The 20,202-nt window shown below is 45.7% G+C and overlaps 1 pseudogene; it reads right to left on the bottom strand.

The window, feature by feature from the left end:
• Positions 1 to 20,202, bottom strand: part of LOC133242544 (piezo-type mechanosensitive ion channel component 2-like) — a 201,052-nt pseudogene that overhangs the window by 18,668 nt on the left and 162,182 nt on the right.

The raw sequence follows: 20,202 nt of genomic DNA on the forward strand, positions 1-20,202 counted from the left end.
AAGAATACCATGTATTATTTTTCCATTCCCTTCAAATAGACAAGCATGCAAGCATCTTTGAGAACTTTTAAACTTAACTGGATATAACAAATCTATAATTAGATATAATAAATATGTTATTTCATCTCAAGTTTCATTGGAACAGACCATAATTGAATATTTTAACTACTTTTATTCAGAGGCCTATGTATTTAATTTTTGTATAAATTTTATAGAAATCAAAGACAACTGTAGACTACATATCTAAATATCTTCCCTAAACGAACAAATGAAGCCAACTCATCCTATTTTCTTCAGAAGCTCATGTCCGTGAAAGAGAAGTCATCTTGCTAAATATGGGGCTATTCATAAAATCATGGATTCATTAAATATGTACTTTCTGAAACAAACACATTCCACTCACAATTGGAACATAAAACTAGAATGAATAGTAATATTATTTCATAAAAATACCCTATATCATGCTTTTACCCAACATCAAGGTACTGAGTGAAGAAGGAAATATTTCAACATACTCTCGTCATCCTCTTCAGAAAGTTTTTGGAGGTCTTGGCCTTCCCCTGACTCCTGGGTCAAGTTCAGCATCCTCTCCTTACCCTTTTTGTATTTCTGTTGCCTGGCCTTGATGCGGTCCATCCTGCACAACAAAACACCAGCAGCAACGCCAAGGACACACCCACAGTTACCTACACACTTATGCACACAGCCTACACCCACAGTTACCTATACACTTATGCACACAGCCTACACCCACAGTTACCTACACACTTATGCACACAGCCTACACCCACAGTTACCTACACACTTATGCACACAGCCTACACCCACAGTTACCTATACACTTTTGTGCAGACAGCCAAAATCGTGGATAGTGTGGCAACATTTGGGACTTGTGGATGGTTGCTTGTTAGCAACAACTGTCTCCTTGTTTCTTTTATTCTCCCAGGTTTTGCATTCTTCTTTTAAAAAAAAATGCTGCCTACCTCATATAGTTGTGAAGATCAAATGAAAAGACATATAAATGTGAGAACTGTTTTGTACATAGTAAGTTGCTATTTCAACATTCTGGAGTGTTCTATCAGACCCCGCAACTCTTCTGTGTGTCACATCTAATCTCTTATTGGATCTGGGAAAATGTCTTGTAGCTTTTTGTCTGTTTATTCAGGAAATCTATTCAGAAACTGCAGTGTTGAGCTTCATCTCCCACATATACCCTCTTGAAAAATATCATTTCCTTTTTTTAATTAAAAAAAAATTGGCCTCACTGTGCGGCAATGTGGTACATATACACAATGGAATATTACTCAGCTATTAAAAATAATGCATTTGAATCAGTTCTAATGAGGTGGATGAAACTGGAGCTTATTATACAGAGTGAAATAAGTCAGAAAGAAAAACACCAATACAGTATATTAATGCATATATATGGAATTTAGAAAGATGGTAACGATGACCCTATATGTGATACAGCAAGAGACACAGATATAAAGAACAGACTTTTGGACTCTGTGGGAGAAGGTGAGGGTGGGATGATTTGAGAGAATAGCATTGAAACATGTATATTACCATCCGTGAAATAGATCGCCAGTCCAGGTTTGATGCATGAGACAGGGCGCTCAGGGCCAGTGCACTGGGATGACCCAGAAGGATGGGATGAGGAGGGAGGTGGGAGGGGAGTTCAGGATGGGTGACACATGTACACCCATGGCTGATTCATGTGAATGTATGGCAGAACCACTACAATATTGTAAAGTAATTAGCTTCCAATTGAAATAAATAAATTTACAAAAAACATTTTTGGGCTCACTGTGCGGCATGTGGGATCTTAATTACCAGATCAGGGATCAAAACTCTGCCCCACCCCTGCAGTGGAAGTCTGCTGGACCACTAAGGAAGTCCTAAAACATTTCATTTCCTGGTTTCTTAAAATTCTAAATGTATGGCCCAAGTTTTAAAACTGATTTAAGTGACATTTCTGCTTTGGGCAGCTTAAATATTTTCTTTATTTGTTTGTATTTAACAATGATCATTGCCTTCATCTTTCTTTGACTTCTCATTTGAGGAAATGGAAAAATCCAGTGATGTAAATTATAGTAAGAGGTCTCACTTATGGGAAATTAGGAACACATACTACATGTGAGGTCAAATTTGCTATTTCTCTAGACATGATTTAGATAGCTAGAAACAGCAATAGTAGTAGCTACATAGCTATATGTGTGTGTGTGTGTGTGTGTGTGTGTGTGTATATATATATATATATATATATATGTTATATACCTCATACCTCTGATTATGAAAATAACCATGCCATGGGATAGTGTGATTCATATTGGCAAATATTTTTTGCACAGGGAAAGGAGCTGGGAGATGAGGTCAGGATGGAATGAAGTAGTCTTAGAAATGCAGGGAACTTTCCAGGTGGGCTGACAGAGTCTCTCCATTTTCCTGGAGAAAGTGGCTAGGTTTTGAATTCTATGGCCATCAGCTCTTAAACCTAGCCCCAGACATGTGAGGCACTAGCCTTCCTCAGAAGTTCCACTTATTGCTAGAGATTTCACTCTAAGAAAATAACTATTTTCAGTGGGCTAATTAAAAAAGAAAAAGACTTCTCAGATCTCCTGGGTGGAGTTAGTCCGTTACTTGATTTCTCCAGAATGGCCCAGTGGGACAGGAGGCCATGAACTGGACATGGAAATGTGGGGGTATTTTTAGTGCCACCTCCGGTTTGTTGTGGGTTTTAAGTCATCTACTACATGCGTCAGCAGCTTCTGATCAGACTGGACCGTATTATCTCTAAAGATCCTTCTGAAGTGAGAACCTATGTTCCTTCACTTCACCCACAGACATGATGGACTTCTCTCTGAGTTAGTGTTGCTGGGAACGACCCTGTCTCATTCACTAGCTTGTTTAATATTTACCAGGATCAGGCAGAACCGAGTCCTAATCTAAAACAGAAAACTGGAATTCAGAGAGTTTAGAGACCTGCTGGGGGCTCCAGAAGAACCATCTAAACTAGGACCTGACACTGGTCTTGCCCATGGCAGCTCCTCCCCTTGCCCCAACTCCTCTGTGACCTCCTTTGGACAATTTTCACATCAGTCAGCACAGAGCAAACACCTGGGTAGGTGTGAAGGTCACCACAAATGGCTTCTTCAGGGCTTGGGGCTCCCTGGGAGCCAGGATCTGGTGGGACAGGATCAGGTGTACCCCAAATGAAAGGGAAGTGTACTTACTGCCTCTTTAGCTGGTCCATGGACTTTTTCTCCTCCTCGATTTTGGCCTTTACAGCCTTTACAATGGTGGCATGGAAAAGCTCAACCTCTCTAAAGGAAAGCCAGAAACAGAATGAATGAGCATTTTTATCGGTACTGGCCACTTTCCCTGACAACAGTTACTAAGAGAAAACATTTTGGGTGGGCTGCTGCCTGGAGTCTCTGGGCTGGAGCTGGGGGTCCCAAGTCCAGTCTAGAAGCCCCATCCCTGTGAATGGGTTCACATAGCCTCCATCCTCCCCTGGGGAGACGGGCTCCTCCAGCTATACTCTGAAAGGTAACAGATGAGTATTTTTTCTCTACTGTCAGGAGTTTCTCCTTAAAATGGAGGCAGCAGGGGAAGATGGACTAGACTCTGGACCAACATGGTCTCTGCTTCTGTTCTGACTCAGGAGGCTCTAAGGAGCTACTCCAGGACTGAGGTCTGGACCGAGGAGCTCAATGTCCAATCTGTCTTTGAACTTCAAGAGTATCCTAGTCTTGGTAAGGTGTAACTCCCTCCAGAGTCTTCCTCTTTACTCTTCTGTTCTAGATCTTAAAGCCTTGGATCACTTTTCCTGGAAGGAATGTGTCTTAATTCCTTGTGGGTTCTACAGGCAAGCTCAGACAGCAGGCTGGGGGCTATGTCACTTCCCAGCAGGTTTCTTAGGAGAAATCCCTGATTCCACAGCCTGACCCACCTGGATGCCAGGATCTTCTAGGCTTTTATATCCACCACCACATGCAAAAAATATTAACTCATGAACGCTCTTCTCTGTAGCAGGAAGAAGGCAAAGCATATGCTGTCCCAAATGATCCCCACCTCCCCACTGAGCAGTTTACATGACGAGTCGTCATCAGCTAGGGGAGGGGAAAAGAAAAAGAAAAAAATTAAAATGAATACTCATTTTCATTGTTATTTTATAAGCTCTGTGATACGATCACACAGACATACGAGCAAACTTCCGAGACACTGAGTCCCTGTGAACGGATTTATTCGCAGCCAAGGGCACAAACTTCAAGTATGGTAACAGCACCAGTTCAGAAGGATGGCCACAAGTGAGCTCTGGATACTCTAGGGCTCAGGAGGAAAGGCCAGGGAGAAATCACATCTGTTTGTCCCAACACCAGAGGGAATCTCGGCACAAACAAGACATGTTCTGGGAATGGGCCCTTTCCAGGGTGACTAGCAGAGTAGCTACAGTCTACTGGAAGAAGAGGTGTCAACAGCATGTCTGACCCCCCAAGTCAAACAAGCTCTACTGCCTCCTTCATCATCTGACAGGAAGGCAGGGCAGGGCGGGGGTGGGGGTGGAGGTCGGGGAGAGCCAGGTTCCAGGCCCTATGGAGAACAGAGGACAGTGGCGCTGTCCAGGGTGCTGACGCAAGAGGCACAGGGTGGGAATGGGAGTACCGCTTCCATCAGGGAGGGAGTCTAACTACAGACATTCTGCTGCTCCTCCCGACTGTCCATCCGGTGGAGCTTCTCTGAGCTTCGGGGTGGGGGCTCTGCAGGCAGAGCTCCTCTGATGATCCACCCAGCAGTCATAGGTGTGCATGGGCATCTGTGACATTTCCCATCATAAATACAGGAAGTTCAGGGAGTTGCTAAATACCTGCTTGGGAAGAGGGATGGGATATTTGTAGAAGAAGATCAAAGATTATCTTAGGGGTAGGGGTGTTCTGACCACAGATACCCTGGAGGCACCATCCCACAGCTCCATGAAGACACTGAGTTGGGTGTCCCTTCATTTTCTTCCTTCAGGGGCTTTGACCCAGATATTTAAATTAGAACACTACTTCTGCCCTCCCTTCTCTGTCCCTCTGTTCCCAAATCTGCTTTTCATACTCATGCATTTGTGTATCCCTTGACTGTGCAGGCCAGGCTGAATGCTTGGATCAACCATTAACTATTTTGAACCAATTTTTCAATACAGCCACACGCTCCTATCTGAAAAACAAATGGGAAAGGAGTATCCTGAAACTCTGCACCCAGAAAACAAGGTTGATGTCTTTCAATCCCAACACATGCAGGAATTCCCCACAGCCCAGTGCTCTGATGGCTCCTAAAATCCAGTCCCACCCAGTGAAGTGCTTGGTGTTTCACTTCTGGGAGTTAAACCCAAGAAGCAAGGAGGAGAAGCCTCAGCATGGTGCTCTCTGCACTGGGAAATACCTCTCTTTTCAAAGAGGATACTTAGAGTGTCATAGGAACAAGCCAGACTTTGCAATAGCCAATGGGTGAGCACTAATCCAGGATTCATTTGGTCAGAGACAAACCTAGACAGCATATTACAAAGCAGAGACATCACTTTGCCGACAAAGGTCCATATAGTCAAAGCTATGGTTTTTCCAGTAGTCATGTATGGATGTGAGAGTTGGACCATAAAGAAGGCTGAGCACTGAAGTATTGATGCTTTTGAGTTGTGGTGCTGGAGAAGACTCTTGAGATTCCCTTGGACAGCAAGGAGATCAAACCAGTCAATCCTAAAGGAAATCAACCCTGAATATTAGTTGGAAGTACAGATGCTGAAGCTCCAACACTGTGGCCACCTGATATGAAGAGCTGATTCATTGGAAAAGACACTGATGCTGGGAAAGATTGAAGGCAGAAGGAGAAGGGGACAATAGATTATGAGATGGTTGGATGGCATCACTGACTCAATGGACATGAGTTTGAGCAAACCCCCTGGGTGATAGTGAAGGACAGGGAAGCCAGTTGTGCTGCAGTCCATGGGGTCTCAAAGAGTTTGACAAAACTGGGCAACTAAACAGCAACAACAGAAAAGTGAAGACCAGGTCTGAAACCTGGGTTTACAGAATGAATGAGTGAATGAGTGGATTCCACAGTCACATACTTTCCAGGAACAGTTCTTGGGAGGGATCAGCTCCCAGGCGCCCGTCTCTGCCCATTGGACTGGCTTCAGGAGAAAGCATGACCTCCTGTCCTGCCTCACCCCTGTCCTATAACTCTCGACACCACCCCACAGACAAACACGCACTGCTAGAGTCCAACTGAGGAATAAAAATAATTTTTACTACCAACTAGAAACTTAACCATTCACATGGACTGGAGAAAAATTAAATTATTCAAAGACACACTCATGGTTACATAGACTTGGCCTCCCCAGACCTCTAAACACGGCAATGCATGTGCCTCCCCACACCCAAAGTCAAATGCTTTCCAGGAGAATTGCCTGGTGAGCTCATCTTCAAGTGCCAGGAAGGGGAGAAGCAGGCAGTCATGCATCACTGTTCTTTTATTTTTAATTAATTTTTAATTGGAGGATAACTGCTTTACAATATTGTGTTGGTTTATGCCACACATCAACATGAATCAGCCATAGGTACATGCATGTACCCTCCTTCTTGAAACTCCTTCTCACCTCCCACCCAATTCCACCACTGTTCTAACGCTCTGTCAGTTACAGCCATGAGCAGCAGGCCCTGGGATTGAGTTTAAATTAGAGCTAGAGGTGGATTAACTCCTTCAGCTCCTGAAAGGTCACTGTTTAATTTCTTGACAGAATACAGAGCTTAAAAGCTATCTTTGTGGCCTAAAATTTTCATGAGACTCTGGGATGACCCGTGGGTGGTTTATCTACCAGGGAAGGGCCACACTGTGGCCTAGAAGGCAGAAATTTAACAGAGAACCGGCCACATTCTGTGGACAGGAAGTGTTGGTCTCAATCCTGCACCATCTTAGCTGTTTTTAAGTCAAGACGCCAGTGCTTAGGGCAGCTATGAAGCTCCTGTGTCCACCATGCATCAGGGCACCATAAAACACCTGCACCTTTGGGGGCCCATCCCTCCCATCTGTACCCTACACCATGTAGTGAAAAACCTTGTCCATTCTATCAATATTTACACTTGCATGGTGCTTTCCCAGTAAGAAAGTCAGTTTCAGTCAACAGAATATAATTTGTGAAGACATCCCATGACTATTTCAACTCATAAAGGGCCACATGCAGCCTGTCCTGGAGTGATATCCAATTGTTCCTCAGAAGGGATAGATTTTAATTGAGAAAATACACTTTAGAGGTTTTTTTTTTTTTTTTTTTTTCCTACAAATATATATCCTCTTGTCCTTGAGAGGGTAGAAGTGAGCAAAAAGGATTCTGCTTAAAATGGCAAAACAAGGAGTAATAAACGGTCATTCTGAGTTTGCCAGCATCCTATTTGGGGCTTTTAAAAGAGCAGCATGAGGGGCTGAGGGCTTTCTATAACCACCCAACAGGTCATCTGCTTTGAAGCTGGGACCGCAAATGTGTTACACGGCACAAGCCACTTACTGACTGTTTTTCGTTGTGATCATGAAGACATTGTAAGTGATCAGCCAGTCCCAGTAGCACAGGATGCTCTTGATGGGTTTCAGAAGCAAGTCGCCCCCGAAGAGCAGGAAGTAGAAGCAGGCCACCACATAGCCCATGCAAAAGATGCTGATGTGGGTCATCCCAGTGATGAAGATGATGGTGAGCACGAACCAAAAGGGGTAGCTGAAGATGACCACCATGGATGTGTCCAGGTACAACCTGGACAATGAAACCAAGAGACAACACAGACTGCAGCACAGATGAAGTTGGGAGGGTCTAGTCGAGGAAGGGAATGCATTCACACATCCTCCTCCTGACTTGGCCTGGAGGCACAGGCCAGACAGGCACTTTGATCGCTGGCTGGTCCACGCACAATCCTCACCCAGTTAGTGATGGACAGAGCAGTACTTTGTGAAAAGACTGTGTGCACTTTTATCATCAAACTGGGGCCAAACTTCCCACAAGAGCAACATTCTCTGTCTAGTACCTGAGGAGTCAGACATGACTGAGCGACTACCACTTTCAATTTTTTACACACCGACATGGAGTTTGCAGGCTCTGTGAGCACTCTCTCTGCACGTCCCTGGGCTGAGCCAGGATCCCTTCTGTGGGACCACTCCTCACTCTGCAAACAGGCAAATGCTCAGGCCCCATCCTCCCCCAGTGATGGAGCTCTGGGAGGTTCCCCCGCTGGGTATCAGCTGACAGACATCATTCCTACAAGCCGTGTCCTGTCTGGATTCATTTGCTCAGAGGCTCTCGGCTTTGGAGGCTTTGCTTTGGTTGTTTCTCTTCCCAAGTTTTGGGAGAAGCACAGAAGCACCAATTGTGCTATCAGATACTTGATAACTGAGTTGTTATTTTGTGGGAGCTCTTAAGTCATCTCTGATAAAATAGGTGCTACACTGTTCTCAGTGTGGTTAGAGAATAAGTGGTCCCTAGAAGAATGCTGGTGATGGACACGGTGATGGAGTTGGTGATGGAGAGGGAAGGCTGGCATGCTGCAGTCTATGGGGTTACAAAGAGTCGGACATGACTGAGTGACTGAACTGAACTGAGAACACTGTCACAGAAGTGGACTTTTGGACTGTACTCTTCTTAGACTAAAATACTCAACACTTTTGAATAGTTCCATGACTTTTCTCTAAACTATGTTTCACTCATCCTTGATGTCACACATATGGGAGAGTGCATAAGATGTGAGTGTTTCTCAGCATCCCACGGTCACACAGGCAACATCCATGATTCAGTCCTGGTGGGATCTGAACACCCATAGTCCTCTTGATGTGTGTGACTTGAAGTTGGTGAAACTAAGCTGCTGGCATGTTTGAGTGTGAGTGTGTGTGTGCTTGTGTGTACATGTTTGTGTACTGTGGGCTTTCCATCCATTCCCCTTCCCTGCCTGCAGCTGTGAATCCCCCTGTAGGAGCCCCAGCCCTCATTCCTCAGCCTGACCTGCTTTGGGTTCAGAAATCAAAAAACTAAGCTTGTGGGAACAGCATGCAAACACCAGCCAACACGCAATGGGGAGGACCTCCAGGGCTGCTGGGAGCACATGAGGCCCTGGCTGTCCTGGGGTTCAGGGGCGTCTGCTCCCCAGAACTGCCCTGGGCATGTTCATGGAGGACAGAGGATAACAAGGAGGTTTGGCCTCCAGATCACCGAGCCATCTGGCCCTGGGATTCTTGGCTTCATGGTGCAATAAGCAGGTCAGTGCCCAGGAAAGGCAGAGGAGCTGGGGGCATGGACTTTGGGGGTCACATCTTCTCAGGGGCTCTCCACGGGTGGCTGCTTTACCTGCAGTGGATGGAGTTGGGCACAGGGTTGTGCTGGCTGAATGAGGCCGCGTCCAGGTTCATGCAGATCTCTACATTGTCACCTGCCATGATCCATATGGCAGCCTTATTCTCATCCTTAAAGATCTATCATTGCAGTGAGGTGCACAGGAGCAGCATGAAATCATCTGGTGGAACAGAAGCATCTGTGGTCTGGCCTTGTCCTTTCAGCTACCCTGTCCAGTTTGTAGGTCTATGTCCGTGGTGGCAGCAAGAAGCAAGTGCTTCCCCAAGACCAGGCCCATCCACCCCCACAGCACCACCCCCCAAGAAGGTGGGTGCATACACGTGTGTGGGGCTGGATAGTGGGGGTATGTGGCAGGAGATAAAATTACTAAAGTGAAAAAAGTGTTTGGAATGCTAACATGGTATTAACTCTGCAGACATAACAGCCTGTCCAGACTGTGCAGAGGTGCGGTTGGGGGGGGCAGGCAGGAATGCACTGCTAGGGGAAAGATGAGCAGGCGGGACCCCAGCTCCCCACTTACACAAGAGGAACACAGGGTTGGACCAAACGATGAAGTCAGGGAAGTACAGCCACTTGATGATGTTGTTATTGAAGCTGGCGCCCTTGAACCTCCAGGGGTAGTCTGCTGGGTGTGGGGTGGGAGGAGCTGGTCAGGGAGCCCCTCATGCCCTTGAGTTCCCCTCTTCCCAGCGCTGGTGCTGGTGGTGGGGGGACACACCTCAGCAGGGGGCAGGGGGGATGCCGATGCAGACGAAATACTGGAAGGTGATGATGCAAGCCAGGAAGTAGCAGTACTTGGGTGGGTCAGATCTCGGTGATGGCCTTCCTCCTGTGCCAGTACAGGACGACAATCACCCAGCAGGTGTGAATCATGGTGTAGAAGTCTATGCACTGGCCGATCACGTTAGCTGGCATGAGGAAACAGATCTCCATGAGGATGAAAGAGGCAAAAAGTCGGCTTTACAGGGAAGGGGAGTGGCATCAGTGGGCAGCCCCCAGGGGCAGTGGAGACCCGTGTTCCTGAGTTCTTCACCTGCTCTGCCTCTGCAGTGTGTTTTCATCATGAAGACAGAAGACTGACTAGTTGACCATCAATAAGAATCACTGTTCCAAGTACTGAGGGCAGACCTTCCACACTATTCAGGTCAAAACAGTGTGCTCTGGCTGAGGTCATACATTCAGAAGGCACTAAACACACACCCAGGCATCTGTAAGACTGGGCGTCCTGAGAAGCTGTGTCCACAGCCGCAGAGCAGGGGACAGGCACTGAGTCCTGGAGACTCTCCACCAGGCCAAGGAACCCTGCCATGGAATTTCTCCCCCAGACCCCTGGATCCCAAGGAGACAGAAATCAGGGTGTGGAGACGTGCCACAAAGCCCTCGTGGCCACCTGGCTAAAAGCAGCCACTGGAATTTTCAGAGAAAAGAGAAAGAGAACAGGTCAGCAAGGAAACTCACCTCCAGACCAAACTTGTGGAAGTACTTTGCCGGGAGCCGGTGAGGCATTCCACTCATGACAAAGGTCATGAGGAAGGAGGCTCAACATACGCAAAGGTGGGATCAAGCCTCAGGAGTCCCCCCAGATATTCTCGAGCATCTGCCCCCAAAACCAGAGTCTGCCTACTTTATTGCTTTGTGCTCTCACCTCTGACTTTACTGGGGGCTGTCCCCCACCATCATCTCGCTCTCTCTGTCAAAGAGTTAACTTACAGCTCCAATTAATAAAGTTCCTGGGCAATTAAGAGTGTTTAAATCCAAACCCCTCAGATGGCTCTCTAACTCACCTGACAAGTTTACCCGGACTCCTACAGCTATGCATATGATTGTTTACAGTCTCCCAGCCTCGAGAGGCACAGGAAGCTTAAGATATTCAAATAGCTTAGAGCCTCTCAGAGAGTTAGAAACTGTCAGAATAAAACTAGTAAAAGATTTCATTGATGAGCCAATGCTTGCTGCCAAGTTTTCACATCCCCTGAATTGTATCCTTGAATATGTATTAATAGTTGGTATGTAGAAAAAATAAGTAGTGGCCTTGGTGTTAGTAACTTTAGACCCTTAAGGTAATAAATTCTTTCCTTTGTTGTAAACCCATTACACATCCACCCTATAGGAATGCAATTTTATCTTCGGAAGATGGCGCCAAACCTTAAAATAATTACTCTTAGAGAATATAAGTCTTTGTTGATAAGTCCTTGTCAAGAGTCATAAAATGTTAATAGGCCTTCTGGCCAAAAGATGATGTAAATCACCTAAACCATTTGTATACGATAAATTTGCAGGAAAGAAACCCTGGATTTTGATAAGGATCAAAAACTGCTGACTTTGCACCCCCTATTATCCTCTATGTGTAACTTAGGGTATATAAGCCCCTGCTGAAAATAAAGCTATGGGCCTTGCTCACCAACGCTTGGTCTCCCCATGTCATTCTTTCTTTTCACCTTCTGGCTGAAGTCTCCATCTGGAGCATGGATATCCTCTGCGACCATTTATTTGCCTGGGCTTCTAAGACCCACTCGAGAAGGTGTCTAAGGTGGGGCACCTTCTGCTAGTCGAGAGGGCGCCTGCGGCCTCCGTGGTCAGAGCTAACCTGGTGTCACGGGTTATACTGATTTTCCATGTAAACCAAGCTACTCAGCCTCTTTTCTCCACTGAATTTTTCCTACTGAGCTATCCTCATTCTATTACTCTTATATCTCTAATTAACATATAAATAGTCGCCTAGGCCGTCTCTCCTTCAAATACCCTGGATCAGCCGGGGCTGGACCTCGGCAGTGCTTGATGAAATACTTGGCACAGTTAACAAGTCTATCATCCAGCTGGAGTCTTGTGATGTTGTGGAAGATGGTTTTAGACACAAGGGTTGAGAGGTTGTTCCATCCTTGGTAGTACTCCTGATGGCGGTAGATGGTGACCTTGAAGGCCAGAATGGCCAGCATCAGCAGGTTGTTCTAAAAAACAAGGAAAATACAGGTGATGCCACATGGTCATTTACAGTCTCTTCAAAAAGCCATCTCATTTCACTGTGGGTTTCTAAAGGGACAGTGTGTGATCAGATCCCACATCCATGAAACAGTCTTGACTTTAATGCTCATTTTCCCTGTTTTGTGGTAACAAGGGTGGAGTCATCTCCAGTTTGCAAATCAGGCTAATTTTCATGATAACAGGATTTAGAACCTCTACACCAATGACTGGCAATGGTCACACCAGATCCAGAAAAAGTACCACCGAACCACACAGCTGGGTCCAGTTACTCGGAAGGGTTGTCCAGCCTTCTCTTCAACGAAACATGAGAAACTCTTATTCAGCATCCTACAGGGACCCTGGGAAACAGACTGAGCTGCAGACTGGGGCTCAACTTAGCAAGTTTTGAACACAGTACCTCTGAAAGCTGGCTGGAGAGAGCAGTAGAGTGAAAAATATGCTGAGCATACTACAAAATAATAATATAAAATAGGTAACATTTATGTGCCAGACATTAATCTAATCACCCCTTGCAAATATGAGTTGGTTTTATCTTTGTAACAGCTCTTAATGGTAGACATCATTTGTATGTTACAAACAATATTGGTCATATGAGCAAAAAACCAGAAATCTACACCAAGAGAGAGAAGACATGCTTAGTACACTTTCAGACTCTAGGAGTTGAGTACAAAGGCTTTAATTACATCATCAGCATAATCCATCAAAGTAAAATGCTCCAACTATCCATCATAGTAACATGTGAATAATCTGAACTCTATTGCTTTCCTTATGCTTGTTACAACTATTTGAAACCAGAATTCATTTTTCAAAGACATGCTGTTTATATGTGGCTACTTTTAAACATAATAGATGCCACTGATTAAAATATGTAGAATTTAGAGAGCAAACATTTCTTGTCATGCTACGCTTACTTCTCAGAAATAATTACTCTGACCATTTGGTGTAATTTACTCAATATTTTTTCTTTGTGCCTACAAGACATCATTCTATGTATCCTGTTTTGAAGTTTGCTTTTCTTTTTCAACATTACAATATATTTTGGATATCTTTCAGTGTCTGATAATATCATCAATCTACCTCAGTCTTTAAGTGGTTTCATAACATTCCAGTGAATATATTTGTCATACTCTATTCAACGAATCTCAAATTACTCAGCTGATTTCTTTTCAGCACAATTCAATACCGATTTTAATATTCAGTCATGTGTTTTGGAGGTGACTGCAAACCCCATGTTAGAGGATGAGGCTGCTCTCAAAGGTGAGGTGAATGGTCTCCAGGGAAAGGGCTGTAGACGTGAACTTGGCAGAGGCAATGCTAAGGATGAGGAAGCCTTACCCTCAGGTAGATGAGCAGAGGAGACGACTTCCTGAGGCCCATCCATTCCATGGGATCAATGGGTGTGCTGTAGAGCAGAGACTTGTTCAGCTGGTGCAGGGGTATGTTCATCTGGTTCTCATTTGGCTGAAAAGAAGAAAGAAGGGAGTAAGAGACGGCCCCACAGTCAGGAAAGTTCAGACTAGTCTCCTTCAGCTTTGAGCAAAGGGACTCAGGGATGGGGAGGGAGGACCCACTTCAGAGGGAGTCAGCATCAGGAGAGACGGGACCAGGACACTTCTAACTCACTGAGCTGATGAAGGCCTGATGGCGAGTGCTGGGGGACGTGGGTACCCCGGGCTCTGCCTCCCTTCCCTGAAGGCCAGGCAAGGAGACCCCTGTCTCCAAGGCTCACCAATCAACAGTTCACAGAGAAGTTCTCAGGCTTGATGGTCTGCAGCTGGTACAGCATCTTACAGACGATGATCACACATGTCCAGACGGTGCAGACACTGAGGGCAGATGGTGGAGCTTGGCGTATGGCAGAATGAAAGCCCAGGAAATCAGAAACACATAGTTGAACAGAGACACCTGAGAACACAAAATTGGAAATGCAGACAAAAATGTGTCACATGGCACAACATCTAAAAACCTAGATGTTTTTAGGCAACTTGACTGATTCAGTTCCTCTGAGCTGAGCAAAGGTTGGCTGAGCTCTTATGTACAAGAAACGGTCGTGGGTGTTAAGATATACATTTTGTACACAGACACGTGTACAACCAGGTGATGTTAAGTAACATCACAACAGGAAACTACAGAGGTGAACAGGCTTCTGGGAGGACACTCAGGGGGTCCCTGGCCCAACCTGGAGCTTCAGGAACCTCTCCTGGGAGAGAACACACCTGAGCGGTGCCCTCAAGCTGTGAGGAATTCAGACATACCCACGGTGGGTGGGCATGTGGTGCACAACCACATCTGTGAGTCAGCGTCCATCTCTGCCCCATCCGCGCTCAGTGGGGGACCTTAAGTCCGAGCGGCCTGGGGCTCCAGCTGGACGAGACACCTGGTTGGGTCTGGCCTGAAGACAGAACGGCGACACTTGTCTCCTTCACAGACACCCAGATGATGTAGGAGTACATGATCTTGATGATGTGCAGCTCCAGTATCCACCACAGGAAGGTCTGCAGCTGGTAGAAGCCCTCCAGGAACAGCAGAAGCAGCACTGTGAGGTGGTCGATCACCAAGTGCCAATTGTTCCTCAGATCTGCAAGGCAGGACGTGTGTGCAGCTGTGAGTGGAAGCCTGGCCTGTACAGATTGCTCCCACAGTTTCTAGTTCACTGCCTGGGTCAAGTATATACTTGAGCATATATTGAATATATATTCTATTATATACTTATATATTGAGTATATATTTTATTCACTTGGAGCAAGTCAGCGTTTTGTTTCCTCGTCCTGTGAGCCAGCATCCAAGCGGCTCCTGGGCAGGCAGCTTACCTGACGTCTCCTCCTCATCTTCATCCTCCTCGTCCTCATCCTCGTCCTCACTGTTCCTGTCAGGTTCACCCTTCTTGGCTTTTGCAGGGCATCCCCCGCAGTGTCTCCTCCCCAGGCCCAGCCAGCTGCTTGACTTCTGCTACCTCCAGGCTGGCGGTCAGCTTCATCATGGTGAGGTCCAGAAGGCTTCACTCGGGGTGGGCCAGCCTGTTGGCAGAGAGCAGCTGAGTCAGGGAGGGAAGGGCATTGGGAGCTGAGAGTGAATGGCACGTGGAAGAGGATGAACAAAATGGAAGTCACTACACAGCCTGGCATGTGGGCTTTTTAGCATCTGGTTGTTTTTTATTTTTTTAAAGCTCTTTCTAAAAAATGAACTGTAAACTCAGGTTTGGTGAGCTCTTCCAATTCAGATTCTAGTGAAGAGTCAGTCATGAGAGCTATCAACACCTAAACTTGACATTTTTTCCCGCAGGAGAAAATGGTCAAAGTTTAGGATGGAGAAGCATGAAATAGCATTGTGTAGAGCAAGCATTTCATGGCTTCACAGGGGGACTTACTCATTGTGGTGGATTGGTAAGTTTTTCTTGATGCTGCTCAAAGTAATGGAAACAGAAAGAAAAAAAAGGAGATGAGAACAGAAGAGTTATAAGGAGAGTCAGAGATCACAGATCATGCTACAGTCATCTACTGTATGCTGGGTGCAGGGGCCCTAACACCACGTGCATTCCAGGATGGCGGCCACAGTGTGTTTTGACTGGGAGCCCTGAGCTGAGCAGCTAATCTGAGAATGGATGGCACTGCAGTGGTGAAGGGCAGGACGCAGAGACTGCTGAGGCAAGTCAGGTCATGCTTTCTCAGAAACACGGCAAACTATCCCCTAGGAATCAAGTCATTCACAGTTTAACGAGGGATTTTTTTTTTTTTTAAATTCTTAAATAACGTGTAATGTCGGGCAACCTTTGCATGGACTAATTTCATCCTGTGGCCATCTGAAGCATATGTGGTGGATGCAAATGTTTCCAAGGGTAAGAAGCCTGCAACACACCCCATCCTCGGGCACCAGGTGAGCTGCCAGACCAGATCTGCGAAGAGTGCGGGAGCCCGGCTGAGGGGGCTCTAGCCTTAGGGAGCTCAGTGACTCTCGGGGGTCCAGCTTAGTTCATAGCAAATAGTAATGAGTATGATCTTGCTCCTCAATTTTTAAAGAGCATATCTTTTTATTCATATTCAAATGAATGTTTGAAGGAATGTTATTGGGCAATAAAGTAGACATTAGGAAAAGGCCTATTACAGATAATGCAGGTAGTCCTCCTCATTTGCAATAAATTATTCATTTCAGCCTGATTGTCACAAGACAGACATCGACTAATGTTATTGTATCTGTAATACTGTGGGCTCTGAGTAAATTTCACATCTCTGGAATTTTACTTTTTTTTATATAAAATGAAGAAGTTTAGCTAGATGAAAATATAAGCTCATATGCAACTTGTTGGTTTTGTATTGAAAATGCCTGTGAAATTGGAGAACTGTGGTCAAGATTCTGTATTGCCGTTGGGCTTTCAAGAGAGGTTCTCCTTCAAAAGCAATTTCTTTTAGAGATGTCAAGCAGGTAGATCACCACAGAATGTCAGAAATGAGTTGCTAATTTAATGAACAAAGAACGTTCTGAGGTCAGTGGAATAAAGTGTGCTGACATGTACTTGCTTATTTTCTTTTTGTTTTCTTCTCTTATTGGATATATGCATACATATAGCTGATTCACGTTGTTGTACAGCAGAAAGTAACACAACATTGTAAAACAACTATACTTCAAAACATAAATTAATTAAATCGTATGATCCCCCCAAAATTCACCTTTCAGTTTGGCTTTGATGATCCACATTAAATTCTCGAGGGCTCTACATGATGAATTCTTCAGACAAGTGACACTTGCCTACAGGGCAGACACAAGCCACACAAACAACAGACAAACAGGCAAAGGATAGCTGGCTGTTTACAGAAACAACAGGACCAGAATCAAGTTAAGGAATAAAACATACTGATCATTCCCAGTTTTGGATTTTTTTTTTTTTTTGGTGTAGCATCTACTAAGAGGGCAGGAACAAAGAAGGCAAAGCATGACAGTCAATCCAATTCTGAAGATCTCTTTCTTCATCATTTTTGACTCTAATGTAGCCACTTACTAGGGCCCTAGGGATTAAAAGTCACTAGTAAGGAAAACACTACAATGGAAAAGAGTTGTGAAAATGATGGGATACACATCCCATGCTCCAGGTAGAAATTTGGGGACTTTTATAGGAAACTCCTGCATGAAATCCCAAACTACCAGACTCAGATGAGTCCTTTGAACTCCTTGAGTTCCTAGAAAACTCTTTTCACAGAAGCAAAAATGAAATCCCTTGACCCCAAACCATACATACTACTGACATTACTCATTTTTGCCTCGCCGTTTACATTCTCTTACAAAAGTAACAGTTCAGAGGGTTCTAGGGGCTAAGCCTCAGCCAAAGGAGGGCCAGCCATGGCCTCAGACCGACCAGACCATGGGCCTCCTTCCTGTCCAGACAGGTGAGGGGGTTACAGGCTGGCCGGACAGTGGAGGAAAACAGAAGGACACATCTTGATAGGAGGCTGCTATCCTTTTTCAGAACCCACATAATTAAACCATGTTTACATACTTAAGGAAACCCTGTTCAACACACTCAGTTTTCCATAATTCCACCAGTCAATATTAAAGGAAGTCAACCTTGAATATTCATTGGAAGGACTGATGCTGAAGCTCCAATACTTTGGCCACCAGATGTGAAGAGCTAACTCACTGAAAAAAACCCTGATGCTGGGAAAGATTGAAGGCAGGAGGAGAAAGGGACAACAGAGGATGAGATGGTTAGTGGCATAACTGACTAGATGGACATGAGTTTGAGCAGGCTCTGGGAGTTGGTGATGGACAGGGAAGCCTGGTGTGCTGCAGTCCATGGGGTTGCAAAGAGTCAGACATGACTGGGTGACTGAACAACAACAACCCCCTAGCACAGCAGAATGTTCACAGTCTGACATTTCATGAACTATGCCTAATGAATTACTGCTTCATCTTCTTTCCATGGACTCACTGTTTCCCTTGATGAGCTCAGGGGAATCTTCACCTGTGGCGTCTGTGTTCCTCTGAAGGCAGCACTTTGCTCCCTCATCTATGCAACAAGGGTTTTCCAGGAGTTGAATCACACGCTATTATGTGAAGCAGAGAGGAAAATCTGTATCAAGGCTCATTTAGAAGAATGCCTGTAATGTTCCCAAGATCAAGCAGGCCTAGGGATGTGTGCTGACCCGCTATGGCTCCATGCACATGGCCAGGGCGAGACGGGTCCCATTGGCTACTTGGAAACACTTTGTATTAGTATTTATTGATGGAAGACAGCAACAGGGAACTGGTCACAGAAATCACTGCCTTCACTCTTTCCTTAAATGTTACTCTGGTTACTCGCAGATGGCAGAACCTTTCAGCCGAGGTCCTTCCTTCCCGAAACGAAAAGGAGAATTCTGTACTACGCTTTCACTTATAGAGACTTCCTTACTGCCTGTCAGTGCAACAGAAAACTCACCCTCTGAATTAATCCAGATTTTTTAAACAGTTCTAAAAATACCCCCATCACCCCAGATACAAAAGACACATCACCATCGCAAAGGAACTTCAGTCAGCACAACTCCTCTGGACCAATTCACACGCCTGTCAAGATTACCCATGAAATGTCATAAATCACTACCCACATGCATGCTAAGTCGATCAGTCATGTCCAACTCTTTTCAACCCCATGGATTGTAGCCCACCAGGCTCCTCTGTCCATGGGATTCTCCAGGCAAGGATACTGGAGTGGGTTTCCATTTCCTACTCCAGGGAATCCTCCTGACCCAGGGATCGAACTTGTGTCTCTTATGTCTCCTGCACTGGCAGGCAGGTTCTTTACCATGAGCACCACATAGGAAACCCAAATGACTACCTACTGTTTCATAAAGTGCCATCAAACACCCCACATTTCTTCTAATTTTTTCCCACTCAGAGGCTGACTGTCATGGCAAGTGCAGGTTGAGATTCTCAGTGAGAGGATGGGAGGGTCTGGCTGCACTTGCGTGGGCTCACCTATAGATGGCACTGTACTCCTTGCTGGGGATGGACTTCAGATTGGTGAGCTCTAAGAACCGGCCGTGGAAGTAGTACAGGTGCAGGATGCAGACCAGGAGGAAGGACGTGGGGATGAAAATGCGCGTGAACAGCTCAACCACCCTGAACTGCTTCAGGCCAAGGTCTTCTAGCCTGTGAAACAGGGCGGGTTTCCCCTGTGGGCTCACTCACCCAAATGTCCACTGAATTTCAGCTATTTCTCAGTGATTTCACACTGAACATTTTCAAGACAGAAGTCTCCATTTCCCCATGTTCCTGAAGCAGCTAAGCTGTTCTCGCCCCCTCCCCACTCCGGTCTTCCCTGGCACAACCGTCTACCTCGTGCGAAACGCCCAAGTCAGAATGCCCCCTCACCCCAACACTTTCCTGTCCCCACCATCCACATCCCTTCACTCTCATTTCCTGAATCTGTGCTCTTGTTTCCTCTCTAGTGACTCCTATTCTAGGTGAGGCTGCCATCCTCGATCACAGGACTGCCCCCCCAACTGCTGGCTGTGTCTACTATTCTGGCCCCCACATATCACTGTTTTCTCAGCCAGTCAAGGGTGCTTTAAAGACTTGTAGACATTTCACAGAGAATGAGATGCAAACCATCACCACCTAGGAGCCCTGACCTCCAGCCTCCCTGCAGGCGAGCCTTCATGCTATTCAGTGCACTCACTAAACTCTGTCCTGCCACAAGCCCTTTGCATTTGCTGTTCTCTTTTCCTGGAATGTTCTTCCACCTCTCAGCTCTCAATTCAGTTTTCTAAAGATAAGCTCCTTCTTATTCTTCAGGAGTTTAAATGACATCTCCTGGGACTTCCCTGGTAGTCTAGTGGTTCAGACTCAGCATTTTTACTGCTGAAGGCATGGTAAATGTGTGC

The sequence above is a fragment of the Bos javanicus genome, chromosome X, assembly GCF_032452875.1.
Source record: "Bos javanicus breed banteng chromosome X, ARS-OSU_banteng_1.0, whole genome shotgun sequence".
Taxonomy (NCBI): Eukaryota; Metazoa; Chordata; class Mammalia; order Artiodactyla; family Bovidae; genus Bos; species Bos javanicus.